Genomic DNA, 18,806 nt, shown 5'->3' on the forward strand with positions numbered 1-18,806 from the left:
TATTCATCATTGATTGATGCTTTGACATTACTGAGATTATACATTAAGAAAACACCAATACAACAAATGACGTTTTGTTTTGTTTTTGTACTCTAGTTGACAGAATGGAGTTACATTCTACCAGAAGCCTCACAAGAAGTTGAGGGGACCATCTTATTTTCCTCTGCATCCCTTCCCCCACTATTTACTCTTTTCCTTTCCTAACAGCCCCCTTCGCCTTTCCTATTTTCTTGCTTCTTTCAGGCAACATGTCTTATTGCTTCCAGATCTTCAACTTTAACCCTTGACAACATAGTATCCTCTTCTGAGGAAAAGCCTACCTCAGTGGCATGGTGGCCCATGGAATTGGACCAAATCACTCAAATGTTAGCTGGCAGGGCCAAGCTTGCGTGGTGGCTGGCCCTGATGTTGTGGGTGTCTAGTGTCTCTGATGGTTGTCACTAGGCCTGTCCCTGATGAGTTATCCTTTACTAGGAGACATACCGGGAAGAGAGGATGACATACTTCCAAGGGCTGTTTTTCCCAGTCCAGCCCTGCTCCCTCACCTGGCTCAGCAATATTGTGGTTGCCTAGCAACCTCCAGAATGGTAACTAAGAACAATGTATTCATCCCATAATTTTTAAAATATTTTTTGTTCAGATTTAAGATTTTCAGAAAATGAACTTGGGACTTTCTTCAAGTTAACAGAGAAAGGCTCCCTTTCTGTCCCTAGTTCTATCTCGCTGACCTATTAATCCATATTTTATGGCCCAGTTTGGAATCAGATATATGATAGCAGGGTTAGAACTATAAAAGTCTTGGTAAAAAATTAACATGGATATAGTTTATTCACATTTTACCTACTATAAATATATGTAGAGACTTACAAAAGTGCCATCAGCTCCATTCTGTTTCACAGCCTCTTATTTGAGAGAATTTACCCCTTCTAAAGTAAAATGTGTTTGTGTTGGTCATTTGGGGCAATTAGCTATTTGCATATATGTTCAACTTGATAGCACTGTGGTCACTGTTCCCAAACAGTTCTGTCACATTTACATTTCTTACTAGGTCTTGGGCATTACAAAGGACCAAGTCCAGGATCACATCCCTCCAGTGGATTCACTGATTATCTGTTTCATGGCATAGTCATTAAGCATACCTAGAAACCCAATCTCTTGGGTTGACTACTGGAGTGCTAGTTTTGTGAGGCAACCTTGAAGAGCATGTGAGATGTCTATGTTGGTGAAGAACACAAGAGACTTCCCTATAGAACATAGGAGTTGCTGAAGCCCTATAGTACCAGCCTCAGGAAAAAACTGCATTAGCTATTAGAATCATAGAATCATAGAGTTGGAAGGGGCCATACAGGCCATCTAGTCCAACCCCCTGCTCAACGCAGGATCAGCCCTAAGTATCCTAAAGCATCCAAGAAAAGTGTGTATCCAACCTTTGCTTGAAGACTGCCAGTGAGGGGGGGCTCACCACCTCCTTAGGCAGCCTATTCCACTGCTGAACTACTCTGACTGTGAAATTTTTTTTCCTGATATCTAGCCTATATCGTTGTACTTGAAATTTAAACCCATTACTGCGTGTCCTCTCCTCTGCAGCCAACGGAAACAGCATCCTGCCCTCCTCCAAGTGACAACCTTTCAAATACTTAAAGAGGGCTATCATGTCCCCTTCTCAACCTCCTTTTCTCCAGGCTGAACATTCCCAAGTCCCTCAACCTATCTTCATAGGGCTTGGTCCCTTGGACTTCGTCTGCCTTACAATTCTTGTTCATTTGAAGTGGTAATCATGATTACTAGTTACAAGTGAAGGTTCTCATCATGGAAAATGAGATGTCATGATGTACCTGACAGGGTTGCTGAGAACAAACCTATAAAGCCATTTCTGAGTAACAGTAGGAGTAACTTCCTTATTAATGCAACCACTGCAGTATCTGTGATCTAGCAGTGGTAGCTTTATAACTGGTCTCAAGTAATGGGGGGAAGTGAATGGAGTCCTGAGTAGTTGAGAAAGATTGTTAATTGCTATTTGAATATTATCTATTTGTCTACCCACATGAACATCCTTTCCCATGTTATATTTTTACAGTTATGATACTATGATTTATTTATTTACATTTATTGTCCTCCTTTTTCATTGTGACTGAAGATGGATGATATAGTGTAAATAAAATGCAATCAACAGGATGGGACATCAAATGAATAAGGTTTTGACTACAGATCTGAACGCAAGCAGACACTTAAAACAAAACTAAAACAAATCTGAAAAAAGACATAAGCATTTGAACATTACTTCCTTTGATATTGTCTCCTTAGGCCGATATATGGTGGCTAAGCCTTTGATCCTAAGTCTACTGGTTTGAAAATAGGGTCTCTTGAAATGAGGGTTTCTTCCTCATAAAAGGTGGCTAGAACTGGAATGTAAAAAGAGAGAAAAATACATTGTTTTATTATATGTTTTTGTTCATGTTTTCAGACATCTAATGTCAGTATTGAAGTTAATACACAGATATATTGGATATCTGTTGGATATACAGAGTCACCAAGTTCACAAAGAAAATATCATTTTAATAACCTTTTTATATGTATTCTTCTTCACATCATCTCCCCTGTGGACAGGCATTGCAAAGCAAAGCAAACACCATTTGAAGAGAAGAAAATTTTCTTAGTGCCCCATTGTTCTTTGATAGGAGCCAAAAAAAATATTTCAAAAGACATTTTCTGGTACATAATGGCCAATTCATTATTCTCTCTGGCTTTCTCCCCAGAATCTTTCCTTTACCCAGGCAAAACCTCTGAATCTAGTTCCATGATGCTGGCAAAATAATAAGCATGAACCTTTTCCCTATGATTATCATAATCTAACATTTTTGAGCCACTTTTGTGTAAAAGTCACTAAGCTTTCTTGGCTCCTTCTCTAATCCTTTCATATGCACATTATTTTCTCTTCTCCCAGTTCTCTAGGTTGTCAAGTTCAAGAGTTAATTTTTATTCTACTTAGTTTTTCTTTTGTGATTTTCACTGCTCTGCCCTATCTGTTGTAATTCTTGCTGAAATCCCTTGCATCTCCACTTTTTTTTTTGCATTGAAAGAAGATCTCGTCTGTCTTTCAGATACATATACTTAGTGATTAATTCAGTACACCTGGACAATGCTACATTAAAATGTGTCAGCAAACTCATCAAGGTAAATTAGGATTGTGCCCCATTTATAATTGCAGGGAATAATGCCAAGAAAAAAAATCCTAGTGCTCTTCAGAAATGTTATTCCTTCTTAAACATCCACAGAACAATGGCCTTAACATAGTTCAAAACCAATATTTCTAATGGAAGCTAATGGAATGCTAATGGAAGCATGAGTCAAAAATCATATGATATGAAATCTAGTTGTTGCCACTAACTATAAATGTCAGGAAGATATTTAAGATAGTAGAGAAAAAGATTTGCAATAAAGAATTTCTTTGTTTCTGTTTCTGCCAGGTATGAGCTCCTTTCTTTGTTTGATTTTCTGAGAAGAAACAAAAACAAACATTATCTGTCTATCCAATCAATAAAACACAATAATCAACTATATAAAGAGAAATAAGGTGAAATAATGCACACCTCTAATCCAGATCAGGAGCCAGGGATGAAGTCAAGACAAGCCAAAGTCAGGAGACAGCTGAGCAGAGCTTCACCATAGTGAACTGGGACATGGAGGCATCTGGGAAGACATGCAGGGACACTCACACATTGCACCCATGGAGAAACTTGCCTCAAGATTGTCCTAAAATACACCAAGGTGAAGTGGGGTAGCCTTCAAGTTGAGGACTTGCAGCTGGGCCTAGTCCTCATCTGAGGGAGGAGCTGCACCTGGACCCCAGTGTGTTGCCTGGAGTGTCCCCTGGCAGCTCAACCGGAAGTGCAACCAGTGTGGGCATGACACCTGGCAACTTTATTGATAACGTTCACCGTTACTGCTTTGAAAGTGGAAAGTCGTTGGTATGGATGCCAGTGATTTAACCAGCAAAGTGACTAGCATAATGGTTACAGCAAGCTACTAAGGTTTCTAATGTTTGCTCCTGGGGAACTAGATCTAAAAAGCTTCTTACAACCCTAAACAGTATTGTTAGGTGATACTGCACATATGAAATGGTGGCACAGCTGTATTTCCATTATCTATCATCACCACAGATTAGGTATATAAATGTGTTCTAAACTGTCGCTTTGACCATTGTGTCTGGAGTTCAAATCTCTCAGTTCTGGTCTGAACTAAGGAGCAAAATAGGTTGCAATGTGAAATGGAAAGGCTGTTCAGGAAAAATCAAGTCTATAGCACAGAGGGCCTCTGCATTTCAGAGGCCCACTAGTTATTAGCCCAGCTTCCAGTATCAGGAGAATCCCCCAGAACTCTCATCATACCATAAAGATCCCTCTTTCCTGCTGGAAGCAGACTATCTAATATTCCCACACACACACTACTGCAAGGACTAGGGGTCCCCTTGAGCTAAAACACAACACAGAGCTTCTGAACACTGCTAAAAGAAAGAAATAATTAAATCTCCCATTTCTGAAACTGAAGATTGCTATGAAACACGAATGGTTTCTGTCTCTTTGAAGTGTACTTGCAATAAATGGCTTTTGAGATTGATTGTGTGCCACAACTTTGCTTTGACTATTAATCTCAGAAGCTGTTTATTACTTTGTATATTACAAGTGTTAAAGATTCTCCCATAAACAAGTGCTCCTGAAAACTTTGGAATACATTTTAGAATCATTACTCATTTTGAAAGCTTCTCTTTGCCTTGCACTAAACAAACCTCTACTCAACAGAAGTTGTCTTCAACCTAGCAAACAATGTGCAGCCTGTCACATATTACTTTACCTGACTTTTCCCCCTTGTGTACAGGGGTTAGGAAGCACTTCTGGCCCAGATTTCCCCACTGCATGAATACCATATATAGAGAGCATAAATATATGTGAGACAATAATGTTAGAACATTAGTGCTTTCTGTGTAGGAATTTGTAATATATAAAGTAAGCAATCTTTAATACTTGTACAACATTAAATTTTTCCTCAAATAATGTCCACTGTTTTCAACGAGTCACTGGAATAATAAGAGAGGTTAAAAGAAATAACATTTACTTTCTGTACAAATATATCATGCTTGCTGATTTGGCCTCTTACCAAATCAGGGACCCAAAAATGCACAAGTTATGGCAGAAACAGTTCTAAAATGCCATAAAATGGAGAACACACACACAAAGATGTCAGAGTCCAAGAGAGCAAGAGACTGAGAACAAAGCCTTTGCACATGGACAGTTTGCGACAACCAGCCTTACAAGGTTGACCTGTTCCACATAATTTGCTGATTATATTCCAAAATATGTAAGGAAGGATAAAAAAAATTCTCAAATAAGAAGCCCTTTGGGTTCTCATTTTCTTTGATACTTTGGTGCTTCTCTATTTTAACTAGGTTTAACATGTTTGGGTGACTATATATGTATTTCCTCAAGAATTTGCCTAATGTCAATAAAGTAGTATTGGTATTTGAAAAGTTTAATTATATGTTTTAATAAAACTTGTTTGCCTTCCTGTTCCCAGTGTCTAAACAAATGATCTTGTATGCCAATGGACTGCAGTAGATGGAGCACGGGAACATTTGTCTGCCACTAATGGTAGCTAAGATTTCACTCTTCCCACATGGATCTGGAAAACATCACCTTGCTCCTAACTCATCTAAATTAGAGGATTTTTTTTTCAAATGTGAGGAATCAATACAGCATGCTCAAAGCCTATTTAAATCAATAGGTCTTGATTGTACCTTAAACTTAACTTATGCCAAGGCTGTCCCCTATTTATTAATCTAGTTACAATCTTGCTTCACTTCTCTATTCAAATCTAATAAATGAAGAAAACTCATAGCATAACAGTATGATATAGTAATATAACAAAAGGTAACAAGATGATATAAGGATTAAATCTTCTCTTTTAAAAGCAGTTATTCCTACCATGCAATCTTTTTTTGATTGATCAAACTATATTTAGAGAGAGTCCATATGGTTGCTAGCTGATTAATCCAATCCACTTGTTTCATAAATCTTTGTATATTTTCCTAATTTCAGTAAAAATGCAGCCATTAACAACAAAGATAGCACAAAAGGTGCTGTTTTAGCAGCCACTTCAAGTGCACTAGACAAATCAAGTAGGTAGCTTGCAAGGGAGAGCATTAAAGAGAGCATCAAGAACAATGACTGTAGTCAGAAAATAAGTAGTAAAGGATTCTATCTTTCCGGAATTCACCATCACTTATTGTGAGATGTGAATTATGAACAATGCATTTATTCTGGGAAGTTCAGGAGTATAACCATACAAGTCGGTTTTGTCAAATTTAAAATTATGGTTTTTGCAAAAATCTAAGAAATCAAAAGGCAGATAATTGACATGCACTTTATACAAGTACACCTCTTGTGGCGCAGAGTGGTAAGCGGCAGAAATGCTGCCTGAAGCTGTCTGTTCATGAGGCTGGGAGTTCGATCCCAGCAGCCGGCTCAATGTTGACTCAGCCTTCCATCCTTCCGAGGTCGGTAAAATGAGTACCCAGCTTGCTGGGGGGTAAACGGTAATGACTGGGGAAGGCACTGGCAAACCACCCCATATTGAGTCTGCCATGAAAACGCTAGAGGGCGTCACCCCAAGGGTCAGACATGACTCGGTGCTTGCACAGGGGATACCTTTACCTTATGCAAGCAGTCAGTGAATGTAGACATTTGGGGATTGTCTTCAAGTGGGATTTATCCTAATCTAAGCATATGCAGTACGTTAAACAAAAAAATGAACTTTTAAGAACAACAAAGTGTTATTAAAGTGTGCATGCTCACCGAAGTTTAAACTGTGACTAAAACTTGATTTGGTCTTAAAGCTGCCATTGGACCCAAACTTCACTCTGCTGCTTCAGACCAATACAACTCCCCACCTGAGTTTAAAATTGAAAATAGGGTTGCAGTTAACTGTAGCTGTTCATTGACGTCTTTGTGCAGACACACATTGAGACTGCACTTGCGCAGGCCAGCTGCAAAGAAGTTTTTAATAGCTTAAAAGCTTCAAAGAGGGACATCCCACTCAGCAGGAACCACCAGCTGCATCAAGGTTTCCCCACCAGCGGTATCAAGTGTTCTGGAGACAGAATGCCCTGTTCCCTCAGTTCCAGACAAGCTGCCATGAACTCTCATGAAACCAAGAAAATGGAATGTGTGATCAAGTCTTCTTAGATAATGATACTTATGAGAGTTTGAAGCGGGGTCAATGGGAGGGAATTCCAGGCTGGGATGAAGCACTATTTCCCTGCAAAAATCTTAAGAAACACGGTAGATTCTCAGAAATGCCATAGTGCATAATGCCATGGGTTCAAGTGGGGACCTCAGAAGGTTATGCTTCTAAAATGGAGGTGAGGAGGAACCTCTGAGAGGGAGGTGAGCTGACGGCCTGGTGCAGGAAAACAGCCTCAGGCTCACGTGAGGAAGCCTCCCCAGCAAGTACCATCAACGCCGGGGAAGGGTATCAGCACGGGCTATGAGTTCAATGGGACCAATGGGGGCCACAGCAAGGACGCTACACCTGAGGGGCTTCAGCAGCCTCTATTCCCTCCTCCGTTCCTCCCTCTTTTCCCCTCCTGAATTTGGCCCTCCTGGCGGTACTCCCCTGTGAGTTATTCTAACAGGGGAGCAACGAAGATCAACTCACCACTGACTACGGTACCAGGGGTGCAGCGGGAAAGATCACTTCCTTATCGGTCAGTTCCTGGGCTTTACAGACTGGTTTCTCGGTTCCCTGGCTGCGCAATGGCAGAACATGGTTTGGCCATGGATATCAGGGCTGGAAGCTTGGGCTCTTGGCTGGAGAGTGGCCTGCCACCTGCCTGGCTTATGGTTCCTCATGGCCCTGCTCTGGAGGGCCTTTGTTGGCTCAGCCATCCATCAGGTCAGCAGGTGGAAGCTACATGGGTTACTTCTGTACCCGATGCAAAATCCGATGAGGCTCTGAGTGGGAACGAGTCTGGTAGGATGGCAGCCTGGAGAAGAAAGGCAAAGTTTGCCTTTAAGATGTGGCCAGAGGCATGGAGGAGAGGGAACTGGTCCTCTTCCTCCATCTACTGGTGGACTGAAAATCTAGCTGTATTTCAGCTGCAAACTGTAGAGACAGAGTCTCCAGTGCTACTCTGTGGGTTCAGGAAGACCCAGCGAGATATCTTTTTTATTCCTTCTGCTAAACCTGGTCTAGTCCTGGACTGAGTTGGGGAGGAATTACTCTAATGTGATCTGCAGGGAGGGTAAAAGCTTAGTTAGACTCTTTTCTTTTTCTTTTGTACCGAGTGTTAGACACACTGGTGAAGTGGAGGAGGGCTGGGAGAACACTTATTAGGCAGGATCTGTTCATTCTCCACTGCCAGTGGTTAGTACCACCAACTGGTTGGTTGGTGTGGGAGGGAAGTGGGTAGGGTGGTTAGTGTTGGGAGGGCAAGGGTTGGGTGGATTAGGGAGGGTTTTTAGGACAGCTGGCAGGGAATTAGCTAGTGGGGTTAGGTAGTTAGGCTCCCTCTCTGCTGAGCATGAGTGAAGAGGGATTGCTGCCTAGGTGTGGGGCCTGAATGGGGCTGTGTTACTTACCATAATGAGCCAGGGACAATATAGCAGGGGGAGGAGGCTTGACAATAGAAGAACAGGGTGCACTGGAGTCCTTTATGAGTCTCGTCCATGGAGGCACGGCTAGACCCGTGGGTGTCCTCACTGCTCTTCTAGCCTTCATCCCATCCCCAAACATGTGAGAGTGGAAGCTAGGGGATCTGACCTGATCCTCTTCAATTCAAGGTCGATCAACAACAAGGCCTTGACTCTGCAGCAGTTCCTTACATTCTTGGGTTGACCTTGCTTGTGTGACCGAGACCAGGGTGCAGGAAGGCAAGACAACTGACTTGAAAGAACTTGCCCTACCTGGGTCCTTGGTCCTGCACCAATCTTTGATTCGTAGTAGGGGAGGAGATGGCAGTCATGGTCCGGAAAAAAAAATCTAGAATAAAAACCTTTGGACTGCAAACTGTCCAGGACCTCTTTTATGGTTCTTTTAACCAGGAGCTCTTCAACTTGCAATTTAAATTCCAGAAAGCTTTGGAACCCAACTAAATGATTTACACTCTAACCTATACCCAACAAAAAAAATTGAAAGAACCCAAGTATCCCAAGTGATTGACTGCCAGGCTGTTTCCAAAAGGGGCAGCTGGTCTCAGGACATTACAGCAGGTCTGCTGACCTGGGCCTGCTGCAGTTGCTCTTTCAGCAAACCCTGATGTGAAGACCTCTGCTGTTGACCGACTCCACTGGGGAAAGGGGGACTGTTATTGCCACTGAGGATAGTGGCAGGAGCGATGATCTGATTGGCACTGCCCTCTAAAGAAAGGTATAGCAAATCTATGCATCCTTTGCCCAAACTGGTGTTGCTGGATAGGGAGTAGTGGGAACAAACAAGGATCTCACCATCTGTCTGTTCTACTGGAGTGTGGATAAGAATTCGTCTATAGACTGTGCAAAACAGAGGTTTTCTCAAATGTCAAACCTTCTACTCTGGATCTTATTTTATGCAGTACAACAACAGAACATATTACTATCATCAGTTTGAATCCTGTCCAAATTGAGAGGGTGCAGAGGAGAGGGATGAGGATTATTTGGGGCCTGGGGACCAAGCTCCTAATCCAGTTTGTGTTACAAGCTGTTTTCTGTTTCAATTTATTACTAATTTCTATTAACCTAGTCCTGATGCATAGTTGTTGGATGTTGTGTATTGTCTGATAGAATTGTTTTTTATATTTTATAATTTGTCTTGAGTCTCAGTGAGAAAGATGGCTCTCCTCAAAGAAAGATAATCTCTCCTTAAAATTGAGAACAATGTTGAGAGTAATCAAATGATTCAAGTTAGTATAGAATTGTCCAAACTCAGAGGAGCCTTCTCACTGTATCTGTACATGAGTACAGAGATCCTTCCCAGAGCCGTAACTAATACAAGGGATAATGGTCAGGACAACTACACAATCACAAAATAAATCCTTTGAAATATGGCTTTTCTGAAATTATTTCATAATTTGCCATTTACAATCAGCATCTAAATTTAATACATCAAAAACTGTGCTAAATTTTAAAGCCAGTTTTGGGGGGAATACAGAATAAAGATGTCCCATGGCATTGTTAATAAGCACTCACTCAGATTATTAATTGTTCATCTTCTATAATAAAACCAAAGATGTCTTCAAGGATAAGTCTCAGTTGCTCTCAGTGAATACAGGAACTGAGCTTCTAGTATCATGAATGACCTGTTCTCCCTTGCTAACTCACAAGGGACTTTAACAACACACTGCTGTGCTGTAACCTAAAATATATTTTGACATTTGTAATTCAAACAGTTGTAGTAGGCAGGAATATACAGTGGTGTGTGGACTAGATCAGCCTTTACTTATTTAAGTAGAAAACTTGGATACTGACTTTCTGCTCAATGAATACTTAAAGTAGTTTACAGCAGTGAAAAGGAACCCTAAATCTTCAATCCAGAGTAATCTCTAAAGTAGTACAGTTTAGAACAATTGCACATAAATAAGCAGTATTTAAAAGTAATAATAAAAAACAACAAGATCTTAAGGAAATCCATAAAATAGTTTCAGACTTCTTTGTAAACTAACAATCCTAAATTTTATGACAAAAGGCCCCCAAGAGGTGGCACTAACTGTAGCTCTGGAGAGAGGTTGTCAACAAAAAAGTTATTCTCCTTATCTCTGAAAATATGGGCTCTTTGCATGCCCTTTTCAACTGACCTCATAACCCAGGGATGTTCCTATGGACAGAGATTTGAAGTTTTTTTTTACATTAAAAAACAAAAAAACAATTTATTCATTTTTTCTTATTGCCAGTATTGCTACCCATCTAGATATCCAGTAATTAAATATCGGAGTGGGGGTGGATTTGCAGTAGAAGCATTAAAAGTTTAACATCTGTGCATTGTAACAAAAGTAAACTTCAATCCCTGTGTTTTGTGGCATTTTAGTGGAGCTGGGAACTGATTTGATGGAGAGAGAATGTAAATGGGAGCAGCATGTTGCAGTTAAACTGAAGGACTGATGCTGCAGAAGGATGTTTATCAAAACTAAATGTCAAAGTCATTATTTTTATATGTAATTTAATTTGAAAAAAATACTGAAGTCAAAAGGGCATATCAATTATTTTACTCTTACTTATTGCATTGCTCCATGAATAAATCATCTCTGTAGAGTACTAGAGGAAGATGCTTTTAGTTGAAAATTAGATGCACAAGTTACTATTTGACATCTGTGCTTTGTCTTGAAAATGGCAGAAGAATATAATAAAAACTTTTCTCAAAACAAGCCACAGAGCTCTTAGCTGGGTAGACATTTTCTTTTGTAGCTCACAGTTTCTCGTGTATGTATCTACACTATCACTGTATTGTAGCTTGTCCCCCCAGTTTCTGATTGTTAAGAGAAAGTTCTTTTTGAATTAAAACATACACCTCCTATTCTGGCAGCATGATACACATCTGCTGGAAACAGATAATGATAGAACTTCATTGACTTACTATTTAAAACTTTGGATAAATATTTACATTGTTACGTGTTCTACAATATTGGTGCTATATACAGAAATATGGAACTGAATCCGTTTTTGATGTATTAAATTTAGATGCTGATTGTAAATGGCAAATTATGAAATAATTTCAGAAAAGCCATATTTCAAAGGATTTATTTTGTGATTGTGTAGTTGTCCTGACCATTATCCCTTGTATTAGTTACGGCTCTGGGAAGGAGCTCTGTACTCATGTACAGATACAGTGAGAAGGCTCCTCTGAGTTTGGACAATTCTATACTAACTTGAATCATTTGATTACTCTCAACATTGTTCTCAATTTTGAGGAGAGATTATCTTTCTTTGAGGAGAGCCATCTTTCTGTCAGACAATACACAACATCCAACAACTATGCATCAGGACTAGGTTAATAGAAATTAGTAATAAACTGAAACAGAAAACAGCTTGTAGCACAAACTGGATTAGGAGTCCTCCAGCTGACTTCTGTCACATATAACTTTCCCGAGAGCCAATGCCCTCCTGAATATTTCTGTTTTGCACATCCAGCAGAATAATATCAACAGAATAATAGAAATGTGGGAGCCTTCCTGATTGATGTCCTCAGACAAGTCGTTCCACAAGGTAGAAGCCTGAACGAAGAATGCATATGTATGGGAAGCTGCTAATTTTACTTGTTTGCAGGAAGGCATCTTCAGAAAGCTTTGTTCAGATGAATTAAGGTATCATGGTAAAGCGTAGTGGGAGAGCCATTCCTGCAGGTATGTGTGGTCACAGGCTATTAAGGGTGTTATGTCTGTGGACATTTGACAGGAGATGCAAATGAGGACTTCTGCTAGCCTGTGAACTAACCAATCCAGTGGACCTATTAAGGTACAATCAGACTGTCCTGCTTGGAACCAATCAGGGGCTTTGGCAGGCTGTCTGATGTGTACAAAAGTGCCTGAGCATGCCTGTTTCCTCTGTTTGGTGTTTGTAGTTTGATGTTGGAGTGGCTAAATAAAAAGAGCTGTTTTGAAGAATTAGAGTCTGTGTTTACCGAACCTGCAGACTTAATAAAAGGCATTTTAGGTGATAACCAGAACCTTGAGTTGAACCTGGTAACTGATCAGTGACTGATGAAGTGACAGCAGATTAGGCATGATGTGCATGTTTTACCTAGCTCTGTAGAGTAAGTTGTGGCACTCTGTACCAACTTGAGGTTCCAGAATCAGAGTTCAAAGGGTCCATCCATGCCATCTAGTCCAACCCCTTGCTCAATGCAGGATCAGCCTAAAGCATCCAAGATAAGTATCTGTCCAGCTGCTGCATAAAGACTCCCAATGAAGGGAAGCTCACTACCTCCTTAGGCAGCTGATTCCACTGCTTGAAGTACTGAGGCTGCGTGAGGTTTTTTTTTTTTTTTTTTACTTTATATCTAGCTGCTATCGCTCTCACATAGTTTAGACCCGTTGCTGCTGGTCCTATTGTCTGCTGCCAACAATAACCTCCTCTGACAACCTTTCAGATACTTAAAGACAGCAATCATGTCCCCTCTCAACCTTGTCTTCTCCAAGCTGAGTAATCCCAAATCTCTCAGCCCTTCCTCATAGGGCTTGGTCCCCAGGACCCGGATAATCCTCATCCCTCTCCTCTGCGCCCTCTCAATTTTCTCTTTTTCTCAATTTTGTCATTTTTTCCAATTTAGACACACTTTGTAAACCAAAGCCTTAGCTAAATGCAAGTAGAACAAAGTTTGAGTCCAGTGGCACCTTTAGGACCAACAAAGTTTTACTCAAGGTATAAACTTCCATGTACATGCACACTTCCTCTGGTTCAAACTTTGTTCTCCTGCTTCCGCCCAACACAGTTACCCACCTGAATCAAACTGCAAGTAGTCTTTCAGACATCCTGAGAACTATTGCATCTAGTCATTCTTTAAATTGCTGTGTGGTATTGTTTAAATGAATGATATATCCACACCAACCAAATACTGCCATCTATCAAATGCATACAACATATAGTGAAGACTCCATTACTTACATAAAAATGGCTAATTAAAGAGGCAGCCACAAGTCATGTGTTTCCAGCATGATTTTATGCACTGAACAAATTGCCTATTCATATGATGTTTTTATATCTAAAATTTGGTTTAAAAACTCATTTCTAACTTTATCTTCAGACTGTTCAAATCACATATCATTCATAAATTAAATATAGTATATTAAACCACATCGGCAAACATGGACTAGTTTGTTGTTGCTATTTTAAAAGTACATTTTAAAAAGCCCAATACAGCTGTGTGATGTATTTTATATTGAGATCTGCACACAAAGTAATTACATTGCAAGGACTATTTTGTAATAATGACTTATTGGCACTTCCACAGCAGAAAAACAGGCTATAGAAAAATAAGTGTGAAAATAGTACCAAGCGTAAGGGAGAATAAGTTTTAGCAAATATATTGACAGTATAGCAACAGCCATTTGCACAATATCAGTCATACACAACACTTCAAGTTTTGGTTATAGAAGTTCAGTACCATTTTGATGCCAAAAGATGGGTGTACTGGTGCCAAAATGTTCCTGAAAGTTTCATGATAAAGTTTTTCTTGACTGATAGACAATAGCTCAGATAGCTTTAGAAGAGAATTAGGCAAATCCATGGGTCTATCAACAGCTATTAGTCATAACTGAATTGAACCTTTATTTTCAGAGGCAGTAGAGCTCTGAAACCAAGTGCTGGGAACAATAGGGGAGGGCTGATGCCTTCAGGCTCGGCTGGTAAGCTTACCAAAAGCATCCAGCTGGCCACAGCTGGAAACAGAATATCTACTATTATTAGACAAACTGTTGGTCTGATCCAGCAAGGAATGTAAACTGTTATATTCTACCTCTTGTTACATTATTCTCAATATAGATATAGACACTTGTTTCATAAAGTTTACCACTTTCTTATCTAGCTCTGCCGATTCTTCCTAAGGATACCACCATTTTGATGTCAAGAGCTGTTCCCTTTTGCCTTTCTATTAACAACCTTCCATTGTATGTCACATATTTCTCAGCCTGTGTCTCACTCCAGGCTTCTTTTCACTGCAGCCATTGGCCACCCAGTTCTTAAGTGAGATATTCTTTTCCTATTTCTTAAAAGGAAGCCCAGCATACTTTTTATTTTTAAAATAAAAATGCATTATATGATTTACTGGTTCAATTTGTATCATTTATTTGCCCACTTCTTTTCTTTCTTTTTTTGTAGTGGTACATACTTTCTTGTACAGTCATATATCTACAAGCACAAAAATCCACAGATATTTACATCTACTGCATTTGAAGTAGTTTCCATTATAATGCTGTCACTCAGTCTAATGGATGGCAGCACAGAATTATTATAGTTGTTCAAGTTACCTGTATATAGAAAAAAATGAACTCTATCTTGCTGAGGTCTGAACATTTTTTCCTGTGATTTAAGATGTCAGAAACAAACATATGGAAATAATGCCATTTCTTTTGTAATGAACAGCTAAAGTGTTTAACACTTAAAAATAAGTATTTATATCATTTCTAATTGTCTTTTAAAATCAGCCTACCACGAACAAACAAGTTAGCTGTCTCACAGGGGCATCAGTTTACATTAAAATTTTATAATTGTTTTAAAACATTTATTTCAATGTTCAATCCTCAAAAAACTGGAATTGGGTTGAAAGGCAAAATTTGGGAAATGGATGCTAATAATAAGCCATCTATTTTTAGTATTATCAATCCCATTCCTCTTACAGGCCAAAACATATTTTTAATTTCCTTTCATACATTTTGTGGGTAGTAATGTAATGCAAAGTAAATGTGAAACATTCACTATCGTTTGTGCAAACAAAAAAAGCCACTCTATACTTGTAGATTCGTTAATATTTCCAATAGCCACTTATGGTTGTGAAAGCTGGACGATGAAAAGAATTGAGCAAGAAAAGAATGGAATTGTTTGAACTCTGGTATTGCAGAAAGCTTCTGCAGGTTCCATGAATGGCAAAAGTCACAAACAAGGAAATACTACAGTGCATAAAGCCTGATATATCACTGGTGGGCAAAATCACAAAACTCTGGCTCATTTACTTTGGCCATATCATGCAATCCAACTCAATGGAGAAAGCAATTATGCTAGGATTGGCTAGTGGGAAAGGAAACCAGGCTGACAAAGAACACATGTTTAGATATGATCAAAATGGCCATTAGCCAGAGCATTACATAACTAAAAGAATTGGTGCAAGATCAGAATTCATGGCAGCAGTTGTGTCATGGGATCGCCAAGAGTCGGACTCCACTTAATGGCTAACGTCATCACATCATTTGACTAGATTCGATTCACATTCAGACTGCTTTCAAAAGGAGAGAGCAAAGCCTAATCTAAAGAGTATTTTCCCTATCATGTGGCCAGCTGATCTGGCATCATATGCATGAAAGTATAAATCCATTGTTTCTACAGGAGAGACTTGTAGAGACGTGTGACTCCACAAAAAGTCATGTCAAGAATGAGCAGAGCAAAAAATACACAGAGAAAGGAAGGGTCAGGGGGAAGCTTCCAGGTTTAAATAAAGAGAGAGACATCTTGTTGTATATGTGCATCTGCTGAGGACCGAGCTTGAGATCTGAGACAGGATCCAAGCAGGCGCAAAACCAGCCAATACGCTGCAAGGATCCCCATCTGCAGGATCCAACTGGTTTAAATTAATCAAGTTTGATCCAGCCAATTGCATGTGGCTGTGGGTTATTCTTTTGTCTGTTTTGTGTATATAAGTTGGGGTTTTCACAGGGTTTTTTAGTCTTGTCACCTGCTACAACATATACTCACTGCTGAGATCACCAATAAAGAGCGGTTCATTTGCCAAGTTGCCTAGTGTTCTTCCTACGAACCCACATATTTAGCTTTGGGCTGATCCTGCGTTGAACAGGGGGTTGGACTAGATGGCCTGTATGGCCCCTTCCAGCCTCTTGTGGCGCAGAGTGGCAAGGCAGCCGTCTGAAAGCTTTGCCCATGAGGCTGGGAGTTCAATCCCAGCAGCCGGCTCAAGGTTGACTCAGCCTTCCATCCTTCCGAGGTCGGTAAAATGAGTACCCAGCTTGCTGGGGGGTAAATGGTAATGACTGGGGAAGGCACTGGCAAACCACCCTATATTGAGTCTGCCATGAAAACGCTAGAGGGCGTCACCCCAAGGGTCAAACATGACTCGGTGCTTGCACAGGGGATACCTTTACCTTTATGGCCCCTTCCAACTCTATGATTCTATGATTAACACATCCAATTCAAAGAGATAGCACTTATACACATTTAAAGTGCTATAGTGGCCCCCAATGTCTAGGCATGCTGCATCGCTCACTCCAACAGGCAAATAGGGAAGCCTTTCCCCTTTGGAGTCCTTAGTTTTGTTGGGATTGTTGTGAAAAGTTTTAAGGAAACAGGCCGACCAACTGAACCAGCTTCCCTGGTTGAAAAAGCCCTAGTTTATCTGCATTGCTTGACCTAATTTCCTGGTTCTGCACTCATGCAACCCTTTCAAAAGCAATTCAGATACACAGATTAGCTGTTTTGGGGAAGGTGACCTAGGACTATATTCATCTCTCTATATTCCCTGTATCTAACAAACAACTAACAATGTTTTAATGAGCCTTGGCTGCTTACATCTCTTGTCATTTGATCTGCAATGTAATGTAATCCCTTCTCCCTTTATTTTCAACAGTAATTTTCTTTAATTGTTTTGCTTTTGTGCTAAAGCACAAGAGTACTCATAAAAACAAGATAAAACCATTAGTGAGCAAATAATTATACTTTTTTGTGGCTGGTATACCTACATTTTCCTGTTCTACAAAGACAGGCATTACAGAATTGTAACTGGGAACACAGCACTCTATTAGGACCTGTGTAGGATAACTGTAATAAATCCACTTCCAGCCAGTGCGGAACACTGGTGCTTCAGCAGTGCAAGAAATACCTTTGGTATAATACATTTGAGACAACAGCATAATGGATTCTGAAAGAACCAATACATTCCTACATTTAGTAACATTCTTTTTAGTTTAATGCATTAAAATAGCCATTTTGAAATTCATTGCTTTTCTATGGCCATTCACAAGGTGTGTGTGTGTGTGGGGGGGATTTCAACAGCCATTAGGCATCATATCATTCAGTGTTTTTTGGCTCAGTGCACAATAACCAGCTCAGTGGTTTTTAAACTTTCACCTTTCCACATTAACTCATTTGCCAAAGAATCACAGTATCTCTGCAGTGGAATTCCAGTATGCTACAGAAAATTAAAGTCCTCTGTCCCTTCTTTCTGGGTTTTATCACTCCACTGTGTGTGGGTGCTCTTAGAACATGCCCAATATTTACCTGTGCCTGTACAGTATACAATGGAGGACAAACATCTTCACCATGTTTGCTTTCAAGGAACCTCAGAGCTGCATGTAGGACAGTAAAACAGCCCCTTCCCCAGCTTAATACAAATCCATATTGTGATTCCCAGTTGCCAGGGGCACACATTTTGCATATGCCCAGTTGTTCTTGCAAAATTCCTACCCTGGGGTATCTGTCATCTGCACAGCATGATGCAGAATGTGACCATGCCTGTTATGTTATTTGGTGATATGACATGACATGACAGAAGAAGGGTGTCTGGGGGAATCCCTGTTATCATTTGTTGTGAATATAAGAAGAAAATCTGGGATTAAGGTATGAGGTAGCCAGAATATGATTATTTTCACATGATCATTCACTTTGTACTTGAGGTGTAACTCTGAAACAAGGCACTAGACCTCAAAACAAAAGATATCTGGCAACCCTAAGCGGGCTATATGCAGCTGCTAAGAAGGAACATTACATTTCAAAAGATAATTTTTACTGCAGTGTAGATTATTTAAAAACGTAACAAGGCAAATTGGAAACGCATTTGAGAGGATGCATCCTGAATGTTAAAAGATTTTTTCAGGAGAATAACAGCACCTCCACATTACCTGCGCATTAAGGTACATATGGGCTTGTGTAAAATTTTTTGCGGAAGGAGGGTAAAAAGAAGGTTCAACGTTTTGTTTCAGTGTGCAGGTGTGGCGGGTCGCAATCGTCTCCACTTGCATTTAGCTCGCGTCCTGTAAATAATTCAGCTTGACAACATTTTCCTTTCAGTTTGCCTTACTACTAAACTCTTCCCTCTCCCCCCACCCCGTTTTTTCTTCCTCTCCG

The 18,806-nt window shown here is 40.0% G+C and overlaps 1 long non-coding RNA gene across 1 annotated transcript; it reads right to left on the reverse strand.

Annotated features, from left to right (window-relative positions):
- Positions 1–2,120: 2,120 nt before the first annotated feature.
- Positions 2,121–18,790, reverse strand: LOC143820151 (uncharacterized). The gene is made up of 3 exons (XR_013225257.1): positions 18,581–18,790; positions 3,591–3,690; positions 2,121–2,402 (listed from the first exon to the last, which is right to left on the reverse strand). It is a non-coding gene; the product is annotated as an uncharacterized LOC143820151 (long non-coding RNA).
- Positions 18,791–18,806: the final 16 nt, after the last annotated feature.

Source organism: Paroedura picta, chromosome 1, assembly GCF_049243985.1.
Source record: "Paroedura picta isolate Pp20150507F chromosome 1, Ppicta_v3.0, whole genome shotgun sequence".
Classification (NCBI taxonomy): domain Eukaryota; kingdom Metazoa; phylum Chordata; class Lepidosauria; order Squamata; family Gekkonidae; genus Paroedura; species Paroedura picta.